Source organism: Haliotis asinina, chromosome 13 (assembly GCF_037392515.1).
Source record: "Haliotis asinina isolate JCU_RB_2024 chromosome 13, JCU_Hal_asi_v2, whole genome shotgun sequence".
NCBI lineage: Eukaryota > Metazoa > Mollusca > Gastropoda > Lepetellida > Haliotidae > Haliotis > Haliotis asinina.
The window spans coordinates 17,120,919-17,128,828 of record NC_090292.1 but is presented as its reverse complement, the minus strand read 5'-3'; positions in this window follow the sequence as shown (position 1 = coordinate 17,128,828).

Here is a 7,910-nt window from a genome sequence, read left to right as displayed (position 1 = left end):
GGAGGATTTCTTGCACCTTTTGTCACGGCAAATTCTTAACCGTCACAGATAGCACACCGGGCAAAAGAAACTATGTGCGTTTGTTTAAGGGTGGGTGAAATATGACAAGGACCAGTGAAAATCGAGGTTAGAATGTATCTTCAGCAACCCACGCTTGTCGTAAGAGGAGACTAAAGGGATTTTGACTTTGCTGCCACAATTGTGACACGTCATCGTATGCCATGTATGTAGACTGACGCTCATGCTGATGATCATCGGATCATCTGGTCCAGGCTCGATTATTAATTGGTCGCCGAAATTTATGTGAGTGTGGCGTTAAACAACAAACAAACAAAACTGAAATCATTCTAAGACATGGTTATTCAATTGTAAGGTTTCCATTCGTATTTTGTAGTGAGAACTACGGTCTGATTTGATGAGAATTTAAAAAAATTAAAAGTATATTCACTCGGGTATTTCAGACCATATTATATACATTATATCAATGTGTATCTGAAGCAACATGGGTGAATGGGTAGCCCAGTGGTTAAAGTGTTCGCTCGTCACTCCGAAGACCCGTGTTCGATTCTCCACATGGATACAATGTGTGAAGCCCATTACTGGTGTCTCCACCGAGATATAGCTGGATATTGCACACGCGGCGTAAAACTAAACTCACTCAAGAAACATTGGTTCGGAATTTAGTTCCAGAACACAGTAACGAGCACAGTGATTTATGGATTTATAAGTGAATATTTTCTTTTGCGTGATAGTTACTATATCTTGGAACGATCTCCTGTTTATAACCTGAAGGAAAACACATCTTTTTTTCTGATGGAGCAATGTTTTGAAACAATATTTCATGTTTCTATATGACAGTTTCTTCAAGTCTTTTCTGTATCAGCTTTAAACATGTCTCCAAGTATTGCCTGTTACTGAAAAAAAAAAATTCGCACAAATAACTGAGACTTATGGAGTGATAAAACTTCCGAGTAAACAACGTAATTATAAAACATCAACTCTGTGGAAGACAGGACTTTTAAATTCAGTAATTTCACCCAAGGACATCGATTTAAACGAAACTGACATGTTGAAACAAGTCAGACTGAGCCGTGTTTGACCGAATATGAAGATGATTTGATGGGCGCTTCTTCTAGTAACGCTGACAGTTAACTTTTCAACTTCCTCGGCATTTGATTATTACCGGAGAGTGAGTTGTGTTTTACGCCGCTTTTGGAAATACTACATCGAGTGTGTGAGTGAGTGTAGGTTTACGCCGTTCTCAGCAACATTTGTCAGCTGCAGCATTCCAGCAATGTCAGGGGGTGTTATATCCGAAATGTGCTTCATGGATCTTACCCATATGGGATTCGAACCTCGGTGTAACCTCTGGGCTACCCCACTGCCCCGATTGTGGTGGAAGCTGAAACAAGGATTATTGGTTTTTACAAATTAGTTTTTTTCACCACATTCTTGATATAGAATCCATCAAACATTTAGTCAAACGTAAAGCACCCACGACATGTAATGTATATATGATGTTACATCAAAAATGAATATCTTTGCAAATTAGGAGGATCCATCTGCAAATTTTATGCAGATGAATTGCGCTAGGGGAAATGAAATGATGAAAAAGCATGTGCAAATATCGTGCATGTGAACACCTGTGTTTTGGTGCAAAATCGTGGTAAGAATTTGCAATTTTTCATTGTTTTCATCATTTACTGAACTCATGTCAATAATCTTTTCAACGTTACGAATTTGTTCATGTGTAAACAGTACCTTTAAAGGGTGTGGATTATTTTGCAAAATCTAGTTTAGAGCAGTTGACCGTAGTAAGTGGGAGCATGTACCGTAGTAAGTCTGAACTTTTGGTGGCCAGTTGTAACTGGGCCTAGGCGAATAGCTAAACGAGGAACGCAGCTCAAATTCAGAATCTCTTCCTAAATTAGATAACATCAGTGTTTGCAGATCAAATGTAACCTATATTTTCTCATTTAATAACACTAGTTACTTTAACACAATAACATTCTGAGACCAATAAAGTTGTTTCGCCTCAAAGCAGACTATGGCCTGATTGACAGCTGTCGCCCGTGGGTGAAGAAATGTCGTTTGTGAAACTCCTAACAGTGTGTCTTAGTCCCCAAACAACACCCCACACCCAGGGAGGCACGTTGCCGGACCGAGCCGGAGTTCGCGCTCATCTGGCTTTGACGGTATGACATAATCAATTTCCTGTTTCACCGAAGAAATCCCTTTGACCTATAGATTGTAAAGACCAGCGCCTATGATCGGTCACGCAAATCAACATGGAAAATAAAGGTTAAGGATCTCCTTAATGACACTCCCTAAATAGTTCCCAAGATAAAACCGAGTCGGAAACTTAGATCAAGAAGATTTCTTGCAGGATTACAGAATTACAAGATATTTGTAATACGCATTACCAATCTCTGTATCATCATCATCATCATCATCGTCATCATCATCATCATCATCATCATCATCATCACTAGTTATGCATTATTCAGTCACACAACAATTAATATCTAAGTGCATCTATAAACTGCATGGCAGTTTTTGGTCCAGTTGCTGTTTCCGACTGCTACTACTACTGCTGCTGCTACTACTGCTACTACTACTTCTGCTACTACTACTGCTACTGTTACTGCTACTACTACTACTGCCGCTGCTGATACTACTACTGATACTAGTACTGCTGCGGCTACTACTACTACTACTGCTGCTGCTGCTGCTACTACTACTACTACGACTACTACTGCTGCTGCTGCTGCTGCTGCTACTACTACTACTACTACTGCTGCTGCTGCTACTACTACTACTACTACTATCACTACTACTACTACTGCTGCTGCTGCTGCTAATGTAACTACCAACACCACCTCTACCACCACCTCTACCACCACCTCTACCACCACCACTAACACTTCAGCTTTGAATGAATCATGAAATGTTCCTAGTGTCCAAGATGAATAGGAGAGAGTGATCGTCAAGGGTTACATATTCCGCGAAGCGGCTGTTAAATATACCTACAGCACAACATGTTATACCAGTAACCAGCTGTTATTAACCTAAAGAATTGCTTGTATAACAGGTACATTTAACAATTCATACATAAACTACTTAACAATACAATACTACATAAACAACCTGACATGGGATTCCAACAGGATCACGCAGATGTCATTCGCAGTGTGAGCGAGACAACTCCAGTATAATATTATCAAAATAACTGGGCGGTCATATCCTGAGCTCTCTCTCTTATTTCCAAAGCCACTCAGCCTGACAATTATAGTTTGTTTGGCTCAAAAGTGGACCTATGAATTGAAAACTCGAAAACTACATGTCCTAAACATATAATACTCAATGTAACTCTGATCACAATCAAAACATCAGACCAACTCTGTGAGATTCTTTGCAGAATTTATGCCCTAAAAATAAACAAAACTATCTTTAATAGATTATCATTAAAATACTGACACAGTTCACTATTTGTTACGAGGGAGCAATGCAAAGAGAGGAACGGCCAGGTGTGCGAGTAATGTGTGCACAAATTCATCACTCACACACTTTCAGAGAGATAATTTCGTCAGTGTTGATATTTCTTAACCCCGATAGGACACGTGAAGATCTGAGCTATGACTGGTCCTGACTTGGTTGACGCATGTCATCGGTTCCCAACTGCACAGAGTCGATATTCATGCTGCTGATCACCGGATTGTTTGCTCCAAACTCGACTGAAGCTATATTTTACAGTCGCTTCCACGTGAAATGTCAGCGTTCGCGCGTCAGTTGATTTTATACATTAGGACATTTTCTAAATTTATCTGGTGTCCTTTAGCGGTGCTCCTTGAATATTGTCTCAAGCGGCGTAAAACAATACTTATTCACCATACGTCGGTCGAAATAATTGGGCTTATTCAAGTGTTAAATTGTACTTCGATAATACTTCATCAGGGCCCAAAAATAATTTGCTGAGAAAGCCAGGGTATCGGGTATTTTGAAATAAATATGTCCGCAGAAAACTGCTGCCTTGTTTCAGACAATATACTCCAATCTTTAAGTGACAAATAGATTCTGTACTTTTTCTGTATAACAAACCAAACCAAACCAAACCAAACCAAAGCAAACCAAACCAAAAAACAACAACAACACACACACACACACACACACACACACACACACACACACACACACACACACACACACACACATATACAAAACCAAACAAACAAATAAACCCTGAAAAAAACAGTCGTTAAAATATTTATTTCACTAATAGACTTCACTAGTATGTACAAAAAATAAGAAGAAAGATAAAACATTTGCAAGTGGCTATGAGAGAATATACACTATATACAATAAAATCAAATTTACAGTTCGGTTATGTTATAATATATCGTTCCTTGGATCCTTACTATCTCCTACGTAGGAGTTACTAACACTTACACAGGACACATTATTTCCTACGTAGGACTTAGTATCTCCCATGTAGGACTTAGTATCTCCTACGTAATACTTAGTATCGCCTACGTAGGACCTAGTATGAGATATTAAGTCAATGATAGTGGGACTGAAAAACCTTTCCTGTGGCCTTACCATGTTATATAGGATTCAGTTACGTTAAGGGAAGTACATAATTTTGTCAAGTTTACATAATTTATTGTGAGCAGATTTCATGTTTACAAAGCTTGTAAATATTCATATTTTAGGGTCATTTTACAATTACTTCTTTCATAGTGATCCCCTGTTTCAAACTCTCCTCAATGTCAATGTCAGGAGGAATGTATAGACTTGAGTATTTCAAACATGTCTTGTTCTATTTGAGTGACAATGAGTGCATGTCATGTTTTAGAATACATATTACTGCTTGCACGGGAGAAATGTGTACATGAGGAAACCTTATTTGAATCCGTTAATACGTAATATTAATGCAACAGCACATGACGCGTGAATATATAACATACCAATTATCCCTCAATATAGTTTTACAAGTATTTTTTAAAATGTATTTCTTTCACTGCAGATCTTTGTTGGTAACTTAATACAAAATCAATAAATTGGTACACCTTGACTCAATCTGCATCCTTCTTGTTCTTGTTCCAAAATCGATATTGACTCGGATAAGGCCGATATTTTATTTACCATCACTGCGGCTTGCACTTTCCAACATGTCCATTAAAATGTATATTTCAGTTGTTACGCAAATCGATGTTAAGTTCATTTCTTTCAATCTGATCTTTCAATCTGATCTTTCATGCTCAGGAAGTATTACCATTTATATCACAGTTGTTTCAGGTGAACACGGGAGCGTTTCCATGTTCATTCTTAAATGCCGTTTTTAAAATAGAAACAAGGGTCCGTTTCATAAAGCCCTCTTAATTTTTTTACCCCGTTTTACAAAGATCTCGTACATTTACACTGTGTCGTAAACAGTCCCAAATTTAGGACCCCGACTGACCTGTCGTAAAGGCTTTAGGAGGTCGTAAACACAACTCAGTACAAAGATGGCGTCAGCGATTATGGTACTGCAAGCGATTTAAACACGCCAAATAATAAGGTCTGAGAAATGTTGAGACACACCATTTTTGTGCCTGTTTGGTCTCGCTGTATGCAACAAAGTACCTCTTAAACGATGTACGACATGGATTTAGGACCCAGTGGTTCGACATGGATAGGACGTCTTTGTGAAACGGCCGTAAAGGAGGTCGTATGGGCTACGACTTACTCCTAAATTGTTTTTGTGAAACACACCCCAGGTTATGAGATTGATAGATGCATGTATAGCACGGACTGAAGGATTCCAAGGACCTTAATATCACCGAAGAACTTTTATTCTGTTGCTGTATTAAATCATTATTTTATTTTTTTATAGAGTTAAACCTCTTTGATATAACTTAAAGATGGACAATTTATCGTATAAATACATTTTCTAACATAATTATTACCATCTCTTCACCTTATATTTCCAATTTGTTTTTTTCGAAATAGAGTTTATGAACCACAGGTTTATTAAAGACACAACTACAAAATCAGCCACATTAAATTAATACTCAATACTGACATTAAAATATTCTGAAATTGAATACGTGTAGCTCAGCGAACATGCTCCCTTTGGAATTTTAAAATTGAATAAACTGAAAATGACACCAGAAACATCAGACTGATATAATCCGACATGTAAGCATGTAACATTAAAGTTGATCCGTTACATGTAAATATTATTATAGTTCCCCATACTATTTCAGAAACAAGATGCCAAGATCGGCTGAAAAAGCACAGTTATACCCATCCAGTCCGTAATGCAAACAAACACTAGTGAGTGTATTTGAATCTCTCATTGGCATTATTCTGTTTTCATAAAAGCTCCACATTGTAAAATACAATTCTATCAATTGTACAGTATGTACTTTCAGTATTAGGATAAATATTTGTCCGGAATTTTTAAACAGTCACATAAATCCATAAACGATTTTTGAATCGGGAGCATTCACTTCAAAGCACCGCAATCATTCGCGTTCTGATTGGTTTGCTGTAGTTTCTCACATAACATTCATCGAGATGGGGGTGAACCATTCATCACCGCTTGCCTCTTTCCTTAAACTCGAAAAAGCATGCATCACTTATCATCTGAGTGTAGATAAAGGTTTCCATAGGAACATGTGTCCGTTATGATGCTGCTTGTATGTGTCGCTGATGTAAACATCACCGCTGATTAGCATGTTAACCGACTTCCCAGCTTGGAGATTCGGCTAATCAGCATGTTTGTTTAGGTATTGTTGTACAGGTAGAGAGGTAGACAAACAAGATGAATAATGCGGAGTCACTGAATTGAAGGAGAGAGTTGTAGTGTATCGAGACGGTCCAACAACATACAGACTAAACATGATATGTGATGTGGTGTCTCTGATTTGAGGAAGGTTGTTGTAATGTTGTGAGATGGTCCAACAATATACAAATCACTATATATGAAATGTGATGTGGTGTCTCTGATTTGAGGAAGGTTGTTGTAATGTTGTGAGATGGTTCAACAATATACAGATCACTATATATGAAATGTGATGTGTCTCTGATTTGAGAGAGATTGTAGTATTGTAGCGAAGTGGTCCGAGAGCATGGTCAGTAGGTGGTACTGACCATGCTCTCGGACCACTTCTCTGCATTATTAGCGGCCATTTATGATAGTAAGGAATTGGCGCTAAATAGCTAAGTAGCCGTACCTCACAATGTGAGATAATTATGTTGGCAGCAGTTCTCACATAATATCAAGGTACGTATTATGTTTGCCGATCAGTTGATTTAGTCGTTTCCAAACGGACATGTGGCTATGAATACGGACGGGCAGACATATTGAGGGATCACATGAAAGCACAGGTGTTCCTGTATTTTTCTTTTCACAAGTTATGTGAAAGTACAAAGTTTGTGAAGAAACCTAAATAATACATCAACCCTCGTCCTGTCATGTGATCCCTTATTCCCCCCTGTATATGTATCATCTACGAATTCTTAACAAAATTAGTAAACAAATCCCAGCCTAAATCACACTGACGATATTGATCGTTACTAATTGGTTCCATCTTCATACACAACACAAAATGTAGTCACAACCGTTGCAGTTGTATTTGCTGTAGTCACTGAAACTATTTTATCTCGTTTTAGACTCGTTTTATCACGTTACTTTTGCATATGACAAAAACAACATCCTCCCTTCAAAGAATTAACCACCCTTGCGTTGATTGATTGATTGCTCAATATTGGTTAACTAAATTACTTAGAATGGTGGACATCATACAATTAGTTGCCATGTGTGCTATCTTGGGAGACCAATGAGAGGTTTATCTAGTTTTCACCAACGAAAGACGTGAAACGATGTGTTACTTTTTCGCAAATGAGACAGTTGTAAGACACGCGAC